Here is a 13,615-nt window from a genome sequence, read left to right on the forward strand (position 1 = left end):
TAGAGCAATTTTTTCTAGGCACATGCCCATGCTGTAACTAGGAAAACGTTTTCAGTTTGGGAATACTTTATGTTCCCGGAGTAATTATTGTAATTTCAGAACAGGACTGCAGCACTTGATAAAGCAAATGCCCCCATTTAAAAATGGAATAAAAAAATGTATTGAATTTCTATTACAGGGCTGGCTACAGCCTGAAAAGTGTGCCATGGTAGAACGCACGCCTCCTCTTCCTTCATAATTGCAGCAGTTCAACTGCTACAGTGTCCCATTCCTACCTCTTCGCATTTCAGCGCAATAGCTTCATCAATCACGGTAAACAACTTGCTGTGTATACTCATACCTATGGCTCCTCTTACTGTTCATGTTCTCCATCAATTCTTCAAGTTTAGTTCTTAGCAACGGCTCATGTAACAGGTATCCAGTCATTCTTCGATTAATTTTGTTCTTTATTATGTATTTGTTCTCGTTTATAAGTTCCATGAACTCATTCATTATTATGAATCCATTTTATTGTTAAGAGTCGTTTGTGATATCTTATTTGTATGGCTTATAATCGTTTCCATTCTCTTTGTTAGCATTGCCCCCTTTCGTTTTTACTAGCAACTGCATTTCCACTTTTCATTAATCCTCGTTTGGTGTCAGGGTTAAAATTTGTGGGCGTTAGCAGCTGTTGCCGTTTACTGAAAGCCTTTTGGTCTTGTGCAATCGTCGCCACTATCTCACAATTGCATCATCTTTTTATGTGTATTTCAGATCTCAGGTAGCCAACTTGTTCATTGTCTCCTGTTATTACTTGCCCACGTACAATCCGAGCTATATGGAGTAGTTGTAAAACACTGGAATCATATTCACGAGGACAGCTATTTAAATTCCCGTCTCACCATTCAGGTTTAGGATTCCATGGCTTCCCCCCATTGCTTAAGGCAAATGCCGGAAACCACCCGATCATCATAGCATTTTCACTAGTTAATGAAAACAGGAAAAAATATTTTTGAACTAATTAAATGTTGTCCTGTTGGTTATAGAAGAAATCAACAAAGAATCTTCTAAAATTTGGATAACATACGAGGGTTGCCCAAAACGAAATGCACCGCATATTTTCTTCAACAATTCTGTTTTGAACGTAATGAGAATTACACACATGAAAAAATGGTGTTTTATCTACTCACCCCAGTTCTCCAAGTAATCTCCGCCCATTTATTGGCCTTACTCCAGCGTAAAACAAGGGCGCGTTTGCGATGTCGGTACCAATCCTTCTCCAGGAACCAGTGCTTCATTGTGTGAACCATATCCTCATCGTCCTCAAAAATGGTTCAAATGGCTCTGAGCACTATGGGACTTAACATCTATGGTCATCAGTCCCCAAGAACTTAGAACTACCTAAACCTAACTAACCTAAGGACAGCACACAACAGCCAGTCATCACGAGGCAGAGAAAATCCCTGACCCCGACGGGTATCGAACCCGGGCACCCGGGCGTGGGAAGCGAGAGCGCTACCGCACGACCACGAGCTGCGGACTCATCGTGCTCAGAATGTCTTCCACGAAGGGCATTCTTAAATGGCACAAACGATTTGAAGACCTAGGGGGCTAGTTCAGGGCTGTAGGATGAATGAGGTAACACTGTCCAATCATTTGCGATGTATTCAGTAGTCCTCAGACTGCCGGAAGCGCATCTTGAGTTTTATTAATGTGTTGAAATTTGCTAATTAAGTAATGGTACCGCCTCTTGGCATCACATCAATGAGAATCACACCTTCACAATCCCAGAACACGGTGATCATGACCTTACCGGCGGACGCAGTTGCTTCGATTTTTTTTCTTTTTTTTTTCTGGGTGTAGGAATGTTGCCATTCCATCGACTGGCGTTTTGTTTCGGGCACAAAATGTTGAACCCAGGTTTCATCGTCTGTCACAATCTGGGACAAGAAAGCGTCCCTGTCAGCATCAAAACGTTGCAACAAATCAAGACAAATATTTTTTCTGTGCTGTTTGTGATCCATCATTAGACACCGGGGGACGCATCTTGCACACACTTTTGAATAACCAAAACTGCGGATAATTGTATCCACACTTTATTTGCTGACTGACAGATGTAGCGCTAACTGTCGAGTCGTAAAGCGTCTGTCCCCGAGAATGACAACGTCAGCTCGCTGCAACATGTCAGGTGTGACGGCTGTGGATGGTCTCCCCGACCGCTGCAAATCGTGGGGCTCTGCCCATGCCGAACTGCCTTCTGATGACCTCGCCCTCCGTGCCCAGGACTAACTGTACTTCCGTCGACAGCAGATGCTCCATAGACCTGGCACAAGCGTTTATGAATATTCACCACAGTTTCTTTCTCCGCAGTGAGAAATTCAAAGACGGCACGTTGCTTGTAACGTATATCACCTACAGACGCCATTTTGAAACTGTCCTGCATCTACGCTGACTGTCTGAAGTGACAGAAACTTGGCGCGTTCACTCAGAAGACTTCAAATAATACATATGTACCGTTTGGCACTCGTAGCATCGTTTCCGGCTGAGAAATAAAGATTCGGTACTTTACTTTCTGGGCAACACTCGTACTAAGACGGGTGATAGTAATACTCAGACACACACTAAGTTAATTGTTAGATGATTTAGTTTAGATATTGTCATTAGAACAAACCGTTAACTTTAGCGCGTAACATTAATAGAATCTCATATAACAAGAACAGTTAATCATTTTGAATTAGAAGATGATTTGTCCATGTTTGCTTACAAACAGGTTCGTTTCTGGAGAGGTCCGCCTTGAGCAAAACACAACTTTTATTTTTATTTATATTCTCTAGACATGTTTTGCTGAAGTTTTAGCATCATCAGGTGTCTTTTGTTATATTCTGTAAAACAGGAAAAACGCTTTTTACTATCTTTACACATATAAATTTAATTTTTAAGACAGTATATACATATTTTAAAAAGAGACAAAACTTGTCGGTTTTTCAAGTACGTAAATACTGTCGTAAAAACTCAAATGTATTTGCAAATGATAAAAAGCATTTTTCTTGTTTCATAGAAGATAACAAAATACCCTAATGATGAAGATGAAAATTCGGCGTAAAAAGTCTGGGGAACAAAAAGGAAATGCTGTGTTTTGCTCAAGGCAGACACTCTCCAAAAGTAAATGCAAGGATTGTTAAGGTACGTACGTACCTATAACTGAAAATAGTCTTCAGATGGTATCGCATAGAAGAATAATAACTAAAAAAATACTGATAAAAGCTTGTATGACAGAAAAATATTGATAGATTAGTTCAAACTCAAATGGGTCTGAGCACTATGGGACTTGACTTCTGAGGTCATCAGTCCCCTAGAACTTAGAACTACTTAAACCTAACTAACCTAAGGACATCACACACATCCATGGCCGAGGCAGGATTTGAGCCTGCGACCGTAGCGGCCGCGCAGTTCCAGACTGAAGCGCCTAGAACCGCTCGGCCACACCACCTGGCGATAGATTAGTAAACCACAGTTTTGCCTGGTTCTTATGTTTGAGCACTGAATGCACACAGTTGATTGTAGCAACCAATAACAATAATAATAATAATAATAATAATAACAGTAGCTCCTTATGGTTCGACCGCCTTATGTCGATCTTTCAGTTGGAAGCTGTTTCAGCGACTTGCGTAACCCCATCAGAAAAGTGGTCCGGCAGTTTAACGTGAAACCCGAAGACCGTTCCCGGTGAATCTACACATCACTGAGAGATTATGTGTGGGCTAAATGTAGAGTGAAATATTCACGTGGTTTGCTCAGAATTCAATCACACGACCTCACGGCTTGTAGGCATACGCTTTTACTATTCGACCATTATACGAGGGTTGGAACTTCAATACTGGCAACTACTTATTTACAACTCGTTCAAAATAGATACATGTTTCAAAGTAATAGTGACCTTCGAAGTACTCACCAGCAGTGTGTATCACCCATCGGCAGCGATGTGGAAGTCGTAGTATACGGTTAGCAGTGCCAGTTGTGCTGACAGTTCGAACGGCATGGTCTATTGCATGACGAATTTGCAGCAGGTCTAAAGTGCATGCCGTGAAGTGTTTCCTTCAGTTTATACATTGAGTTGAACTCACAAGGGCTTCACTCAGGGGAGTGCAGTAGGTGGTACAGCACTTAATAGCCCCATCAGTCAAACAAATCTGTAACAGCCTGCACCGTACGTGCTTGGGCATTGTCTTGCGAAATGATGATCAGGTCCTGCAGTAAGTGTCATCACTTCTGCCTCTAAGCTAGTTGTAGGTTGTGTCCCAAAAATGAACAGCATAGACACAGAAATGATGAAACTTTCTGGAGGACCTGACCATCATTTTGCAAGACAGTGCTCAAGCATGTACAGTGCCAGCTGTTACTGATTTATTTTATTGATCGGCTGCTAAGTCCTACACCAAATACTGCGCTCCTCTGACTTAAGCTCTCGTAAGCTCAACTCGATTTCTAAACTGAAGGAAACACTTCACGCATTCGCTTCAAAACTGCTACAAATTCGTCTGGCAATAGACGGCGCCACTCGAACTGTCAACACAACTGGCGCTGCTAAGTGTATCCTACGACCTCCACATCGCTGGCAACGAGATATACACAATGCTGGTGACTACTTTGAATGTCAGTAAAACTTTTGAAACACGTCTATTTTGTACGAGCTGTAAATAATAGTTGCCACTATTAAAGTTCCAACCTTCGTATTATTGCTTTTAGCCGTTAACAAGAAACACACGGTGACATCATAGTAAGTAAGTAAGTAAAATGGTCATCATGATGTCAATACTTCCAGGTCAGTTGTCCATAATCTGTCAAATCCCATTACGTGCTGGCTTACGATAAGGCGACAGGATTGCCCTCTCAGATGCGATAATATCGTGGTCGACTAATACCAGTGGTCCACCACGTCCGAAAGGAGTTAAGTGTTACACTTTGGGGAACGAGTATATGTATGGTGTCAAGAGCGATTCCTCTGGAAGACGACAGATTCGTGCCGTCCCTTCGGCATGATGTAGACATCGGGATTCATTAGACCATGCAACGCTCTGCCACAGCGCCAACGTCCAGTGAAGACGGTCACGCTGGTATGAGGTGCATTCAAGTTCTAAGGCCGATTTTTTTTCTCCGGACTGGAAAGAGATAGAAACATGCGCATTGTTTTAAAATGAGGCCGCGTTCATTGTCAATACGTCCCAGAGATGGCAGCACCGTACGGCAGATGGAATTTTACTGCCAGCAGCGAGAATGAGAACTGTTTTAAATACTTAAAATGGCGACGTTTTACTTACTTGAACTGCGTGCAGTCATTCGTTTTCTGAATTTGCGTGGTGTGAAACCAATTGAAATTCATCGACAGTTGAAGGAGACATGTGGTGATGGAGTTATGGATGTGTCGAAAGTGCGTTCGTGGGTGCGACAGTTTAATGAAGGCAGAACATCATGTGACAACAAACCGAAACAACCTCGGGCTCGCACAAGCTGGTCTGACGACATGATCAAGAAAGTGGAGAGAATTGTTTTGACTGTTGAACAGATCGCCTCCAGAGTTGGCATTTCTGTGGGTTCTGTGCACACAGTCCTCCATTACGACCTGAAAATGCGAAAAGTGTCATCCAGGTGGGTGCCACGAATGCTGACGGACGACCACATGGCTGCCCGTGTGGCATGTTGCCAAGCAATGTTGACGCGCAACAACAGCATGTATGGGACTTTCTTTTCGTCGGTTGTGACAATGGGTGAGACGTGGATGCCATTTTTCAATCCAGAAACAAAGCGCCAGTAATATCAATGGAAGCACACAGATTCACCGCCACCAAAAAAATTTCGGGTAACCGCCAGTGCTGAAAAAATAATGGTGTCCATGTTCTGGGACAGCGAGGGCGTAATCCTTACCCATTGCGTTCCAAAGGGCACTACGGTAACAGGTGCATCCTACGAAAATGTTTTGAAGATCAAATTCCTTCCTGCGTTGCAACAAAAACGTCCAGGAAGGGCTGCGCGTGTGCTGTTTCACCAAGACAATGCACCTGCACATCGAGCTAACGTTACGCAACAGTTTCTTCGTGATAACAACTTTGAAGTGATTCTTCATGCTCCCTACGCACCTGACCTGGCTCCTAGTGACTTTTGGTTTTTTCCAACAATGAAAGACACTCTCTGTGGCCGCACATTCACCAGCCGTGCCGCTATTGCCTCAGCGATTTTCCAGGGGTCAAAACAGACTCCTAAAGAATCCTTCGCCGCTGCCATGGAATCATGGCGTCAGCGTTGTGAAAAATGTGTACGTCTGCAGGGCGATTACGTCGAGAAGTAACGCCAGTTTCATCGATTTCGGGTGAGTAGTTAATTAGAAAAAAAATCGAAGGCCTCAGAACTTGAATGCACCTCGTACTTCAGTCGTAATTGGCGATGTCGTAATGTTAACATTGGCATATGCATGGGTCGTTCGCTGGGGAGACCCATCGTTAGGAGTGTTTGGTGCACCGTGCGTTCAGACACGACTGTAATCAGCCGAGCATTTAAGTCTGATGTTATTTCCGTCACAGTTCGCTGCCTGTCCTATTTTACCAGTCTGCCCAGCCTACGATGTTCATTCGGACGTGCATTGGAACGTTGCATTGTAATTCGGGGTAACACAGGCACTTCAGTATTGTGTATGTAATAAAAGTATTTTCGGAAAAGGAATCTTCGTTTCATCACTTCATTGTCACCGATGTAGAACTTTTTCAGTGCACCTGTGAAAACTAATTACAGTTTTTGAGTTACAGTGTTCTGGATTAAATTCAGTGCATTACCTGTGTTTAACACTCCGATACAGAAACAGCCAAACTTATTACATTCACTTTTCTATTTAATGATGAGTAGTTGCGGCTTACCTGAACCAATTTCCAATAATTCTTGCTAGACAGAAAGTTAAAATTACATTTTATCCTATATACATCTTCATTGATGAGCCAAAATGTTATGAAAACCTACCTAGTATCGATAAAAACCTGTCCAAGCAATAGCAGCGTCACCTGGCAAGGAATGACTACTACTCAGACACACGCCCTGTGCTTGTAGTGTCTGCGAGGGCGCTGCCCGTGTTTATAACAGGGAGGGCGCGGAATCTATCTGAGTTTGACCGAGGGAAGATTGTGATGGCCACGGGACTCGGCTCCAGCATTTCGGAAACTGTATGACTTGCCGGGTGGTCGAGGACCGCTGTGGTGAGTGTCTTCTGCATGTGGCGAAACTAAAGTGAAACCGCGTCCAGAGGTCGTGAGGTTGCGCGGCCACCCTTCATTACGGACGTCGGACATCATACGCTGAGCAGACTGGTAAAATAGTACAGGCAGTGAACTGTGACGGAGATATCATCACACTTTATACACAATGGATGGACGAGCATGTGTTGTAGACCGCTCGCGATAAGCGGGGAATCCAGGTTCGAGTCCCAGTCCTACACAAACTTTCACTGTCGTCATTCCATTATACAGCTGATGGTTGTCCATAATCGGAACTGAGAATAAGTTTATTGTATATATTGTAAATTGTGAGTGAGTGTTTCTGAGAGAGCAAAACAATACTGACTTACTTACTTCAGCTGAAAGCATATTTCCAAGCTACTGCCCAGGTGACGGATCTCAAATTGACGGCAATGTTACGTAGCAGATATGTACCTGCTTCCATCAGTAATTCAGAAAGTAATCATGTAAACTTCTGTAACTATAACCTTCCTGTGTGGTCTAGGCTTTCTTCAGTAAACGTCACACGCTTGTGTTAAGCTATGTTTAAAGTCAGTAGTTATCCATTATATTAACATGTCTTCGTGCCAAGACTAAGTGATTCCCACGAGAAAATCATTCTCCAGTGTTTTCAGTACTCTATTACCGAGCGAGGGGGAGCAGGAAAACAGCGGTTCGAATCCCCGTCTGCCCATTTAGCTTTACGTTTTCCGTGAATTTCCTAAACAGATTAAGGCAATTGCCAGGATGGTTCCTATGAAAGGGCAGAGCTGATTTTCCTTCCCTTTCTTTCCTAATCCGAGCTCGTATTCCGTTTCTATTGACCTCGATGAGCACAGGAGTTTATACACCAATCTGCCTCCAAAGTATTGTTATACCGAAATACCTGCAATGAACGATTCCTCTTGAGTCTACGGAAAAAAAATTTATCAATAGTTCTCTTTCTAATAATATACGTAAATTACTAAGGCTTCCTCCTAACGAATAACCAAGCGAGGTGGCGCAGTGGTTAGACACTGGACTCGCATTCGGGAGGACGACGGTTCAATCCCGCGTCCAGCCATCCTGATTTAGGTTTTCCGTGATCTCCCTAAATCGCTCCAGGCAAATGCCGGGATGGTTCCTTTCAAAGGGCACGGCCGACTTCCTGCCCCGTCCTTCCCTAATCCGATGAGACCGATGACCTCGCTGTCTGGTCTCCTTCCCCAAACCAACCAACCAACCTAACGAATAATGTATACAGTTTTGCAAAGAACTTGTAACTCACATGCCTGTAAGTCTCTGCTGTTATACGTATAATTGACATGTTGCAGAAAGTGATGTCCACATACTTGTTTGTTACTCTGCATCAGATGCGACAAACGATGGGTTGCACATTCGAATAACAGTTTAGTTAGTAAACAATGAAGTACAGCTCACAGGGTTTCGAAAACGCTTTTTAACAAACTTTAAAATTACATTATATCTTTTGCAATCCAAAAAACATAGTTTGTCTTAAATCGTAAAACTGACATTTAAACCAACTTCCAACAGCACCTCTTGTTGGCAGTTAGCGACATCAATTTAACAGTTGTGAGATGTGAACCGGAGATGGCGTGCAGAGACCTTCACACTCATCTTTTGCAGTCTTACCACAGTCGATGATGTTGGGAAAGGGGAGGGGGAGGGGGGGGCGTGGACACGTTATAGCTCTTCTCCATTTTCATCTACACTACTTGTTATGTCCTAGCCAGTAATGCCACCCGAGCCCGCTGCCAAAAGGTTGGCAGCATCAAAGTCCGGACGCCGTCCGCAAAAGCAGCGCCAGCGAGACAGGAAATCGCCGCAAGTCTGCACGCGCCACCGCTGGCTTCTCGTTTCTTAAGCGCTGGAGTCGCGAGCGCTAGGACAGTTCTGTATTCGCCGCTCAGTTGTATACTCGCCACCGAATTGTGTACTTGCTAGTCAGTTGTGTGTTCATCGCAGCAGAGTTGTTGTTTGTCGTCAGCCGACGCTGACCAAGCCGCTCCGACTCGAACTAGACAGATCTCTGTAGACACGGAGTTCACTACTGTGTTTCTGTATCTTCGTTAATAAAGATAAGTACCGACTTTTATTTAATCAGAGTGTTTGGGTTTTCATCTTTCTGTTCACTGTTCCAGCGGACCGGTCGGCCCGCTATTAAAAGTGTGGCGGTGACTTCGTAAGCCGTTTCTACAGCGAATTGTTTGTCCCTACGAACGCCGCCACAAAACTACTGGTCATTAAAATTGCTACACCACGAAAATGACGTGCTTCACACAAGGTTGGCGCCGGTGGTGACACCTACAACGTGCTGACATGAGGAAAGTTTCCAACTGATTTCGCATACACAAATATCAGTTGACCGGCGTTGCCTGGTGAAACATTGTTGTGATGCCTCGTGTAAGGAGGAGAAATACGTACCATCACGTTTCCGACTATGATAAAGGTCGGATTGCAGCCTATCGCGATTGCGATTAATCGTATCGCTACATTGCTGCTCGCGTTGTTCGAGATCCCATGACTGTTAGCAGAATATGGAATCAGTGGGTCCAGGAGGTTAATACGGAACGCCGTGCTGGATCCCAACGGCCTCATATCACTAGCGGTCAAGATGACAGGCATCTTATCCGCACGGCTGTAACGGATCGTCCAGCCACGTCTCAATCCCTGAGTCCTCAGATGGGGACGTTTGCAAGAAAACCATTTGCACGAACAGTTCGGCGACGTTTGCACCAGCATGGACTATCAGCTCGGAGACCATGGCTGTGGTTAACCTTGACGCTGCATCACAGACAGCAGCACCTGCGATGGTGTATTCAACGACGAACCTGAGCGCGCGAATGTCAAAACGTCATTTTCTCGGATGAATCCAGGTTCTGTTCACAGCATTATGATGGTCGCATCCGTTTTGGCGACATCGCGGCGAACGCACCTTGGAAGCGTGTATTCGTCATCGCCATACTGGCTTATTGCCCGGCGTGATGGTATGGGGTGTCATTGGTTACACGTCTCGGTCACCTCTTGTTCGAATTGACGGCAATTTGAACAATGGACGTTAGATTTCAGATGTGTTACGACCCATAGCTCTACGCTTCATTCGATCCCTGTGAAACCCTACATTTCAGCAGGATAATGCACGACCGCATGTTGCAGGCCCTGTACGGGCCTTTCTGGATACAGAAAATGCTCGACTGCTGCTGTGGCCAGCATATTCTCCAGATCTCTCACAATTGAAAACGCCTGGTCAATGGTGGCTGTGCAACTGGCTCGTCATTGTACGCCAGTCACTACTCTTGATGAACTGTGGTATGGTGTTGAAGCTGCATGGGCAGCTGTACGTGTACACGCCATCCAAGCTCTGTTTGACTCAATGCCCTGGCGTATCAAGGCCGTTATTACGGCCAGAGTTGGTGGTTCTGGGTACTGATATCTCAGGTTCTATGCACCCAAACTGTGTGAAAATGTAATCACATGTCAGATCTAGTATGATAAATTTGTCCAATGAATACCTGCTTATCATCTGCATTTCTTCTTGGTGTAGCAACTTTAATGGCCAGTAGTGTATCTCGTGGTACCTCACTGATGTGCACATAAAGGTGTACATAACCTTCACTCATGGCCCTGCAAAGTCATCAGGTAATAAAGTCAAGAGTAATGAGCAACAGTAGTGCGAAAAGAAATTCAGTCACATTGTGTAGGTGAATCAAAAATCGTGTACATATGCTGTTCATAAGGTCATTGCAACTACCAGAAGCATAAGGCACGTTCTAGTATGCGCTCAGTCAACATCTGCTACTGTTAAATATTTCGACTATTGGGCTAACCCAAAAGCGCTTTTATGACAGGCAATGCACCAATACTGATAAGCCAAAACATTACGCCCACCTGATTACAAGCGTGTTGGCTTACCTTTTGAGCGTAATACAGCAGCGAATTTGCTTGGTATGAATTCGACAGGTACTTGGCAGTTTTCCGGAATTATGTGGCAGCAAACCTCTACGCACAGGGCAGACAGTTCCCGGTAAATATGAGCCGCTAGTTCGAGGCTGCGACGCTAGCACACCAAAGCGTCAGAGATGTTTTACATCGTATTCAGATTGAGCTCGTAGAGCTACCAGACATTTGAAATGTTGTTTATGTTCCACCGTCTGCTACAGATAGTCTTAAATTTTATTCTACAGGATCAAAATCAGCCTTGTGAAGCGGCTGTAGTCATCTTGGTTGACAGTAGGAACCACAGTACACTAGTAACATAGTAGAAAGGGCGAAACATCGTCATGATGAATTGTGAAATCAATATGATGGTTGGTCCTCTCGGTAACCTGAATTAGCGGATTCAGTTCATGATACGAACAACATCCCCAAAATGTCATAAAACAACCTCTGACCTGAAATAAACCTGTGCCCAGCTGCACGTTGAACGCGATACTGTGCCTTCGGTACAGAACATGCATTCTGTCATTTGAAAAAAAGACAAAATCGCGACTCATCGGAACACACCGCGCAGTCCGGTCAGCTACTGTTGGGTTCTGTTACTTGTAGTCCAGTCAAAAAGTCGGAAGAAAGAGCCTACAGCTAGCGAAAAGTAGGATAGAAGATTTTATGTTTTATTCTCGTTCATTCGAAAGAACTGTGATTGAAGCCCGAACAACAGGCACTTACAAACATTGAGAATGAAAAATGGCGCATTGAGAATGGCTAGCTACTAGCCGAAATCTGGATTTGCATAATAAAATCTAAAAGGGACGACTCATTGCTGCACTCTATAATTTATATAGTAAAAAGTGTTTGTATATGTTAACGCCTTTTTTAATTATGATGAAAGTGTAGGTTTGATTTAGATTACATGATTTCTTTATACTGGTATAATTAGTTATCTATCTCAGTTTGCATGAGGCGAGAGAGAGAGTAGTCAAGTATGTATCACAATAAGTGATGTCCAGATCACCCGATTGCACATGGAGTAATTGAATGCCGTAAACTGAGATTCTCACTTTCATTATATAATATACTTCTGCTAAATAAATAAAAATTGAGATAATATTGATCAAAAGTTAATTATTTTCCTATTTTGCACAAATCTTGAGAAACTTAAAGTTTTCGACGAACTGTAGCGCTCTTGATATTAGGCACAGAAAAATTTGTGGTAATCAAAGGTGTAAGGAATTCCATGTTCTCTTAAAAAAGAAACGGACGTCAAAGCGCTAGGATCTCAAGCAACTTAGATTCTCGTAAAGAAATTCAAAAAAATTAGGAATTTTTGTTTTGGCTACAGAAAGTTTAGCCAACATAAAATTTGTTGCCAAAATTTGGTTTTCCAGTCTTTCCATCCATGTGAATGAGTTAAGAAATAAACTTTTTATCACATCTTTTGGAAGCTATGTTTACTATTTGAGCTGGAATGAGATTTTCACTCTGCAGCGGAGTGTGCGCTGATATGAAACTTCCTGGCAGATTAAAACTGTGTGCCCGACCGAGACTCGAACTCGGGACCTTTGCCTTTCGCGGGCAAGTGCTCTACCAACTGAGCTACCGAAGCACGACTCACGCCCGGTGCTCACAGCTTTACATCTGCCAGTACCTCGTCTCCTACCTCCCAAACTTTACAGAAGCTCTCCTGCGAACCTTGCAGAACTAGCACTCCTGAAAGAAAGGATATTGGGGAGACATGGCTTAGCCACAGCCTGGGGGATGTTTCCAGAATGAGATTTTCACTCTGCAGCGGAGTGTGCGCTGATATGAAACTTCCTGGCAGACGAGGTACTGGCAGAAGTAAAGCTGTGAGCACCGGGCGTGAGTCGTGCTTCGGTAGCTCAGTTGGTAGAGCACTTGCCCGCAAAAGGCAAAGGTCCCGAGTTCGAGTCTCGGTCGGGCACACAGTTTTAATCTGCCAGGAAGTTTCATACCAGCGCACACTCCGCTGCAGAGTGAAAATCTCATTCTGGAAACATCCCCCAGGCTGTGGCTAAGCCATGTCTCCGCAATATCCTTTCTTTCAGGAGTGCTAGTTCTGCAAGGTTCGCAGGAGAGCTTCTGTAAAGTTTGGAAGGTAGGAGACGAGGTACTGGCAGAAGTAAAGCTGTGAGCACCGGGCGTGAGTCGTGCTTCGGTAGCTCAGTTGGTAGAGCACTTGCCCGCGAAAGGCAAAGGTCCCGAGTTCGAGTCTCGGTCGTACTATTTGAGCTGTTCGTCCATTGAAGACTTGCGGCTCAATGTGACGCCGTGAGGAAAGCCCTTTTGCATGGTACTCGATTCCAAATGGTCTGCGTGGGTACCACAATTCTCAAAATTAGCTCGGGAACTGGTTCGAATTGGACTCTAGTCAGCAACAAAAGTAATTTCTGTCCTGTTTATAAACTATTGTCACTGATAATGCG

General features: G+C 44.1%; 1 non-coding gene across 1 annotated transcript; it reads left to right on the forward strand.

Annotated features, from left to right (window-relative positions):
• Window positions 1-13,039: 13,039 nt before the first annotated feature.
• Window positions 13,040-13,114, forward strand: Trnal-caa. The gene has a single exon. It is a non-coding gene; the product is annotated as a tRNA-Leu (tRNA).
• Window positions 13,115-13,615: the final 501 nt, after the last annotated feature.

The sequence above is a fragment of the Schistocerca piceifrons genome, chromosome 7 (genome assembly GCF_021461385.2).
Source record: "Schistocerca piceifrons isolate TAMUIC-IGC-003096 chromosome 7, iqSchPice1.1, whole genome shotgun sequence".
In the NCBI taxonomy this organism is placed as follows: Eukaryota; Metazoa; Arthropoda; class Insecta; order Orthoptera; family Acrididae; genus Schistocerca; species Schistocerca piceifrons.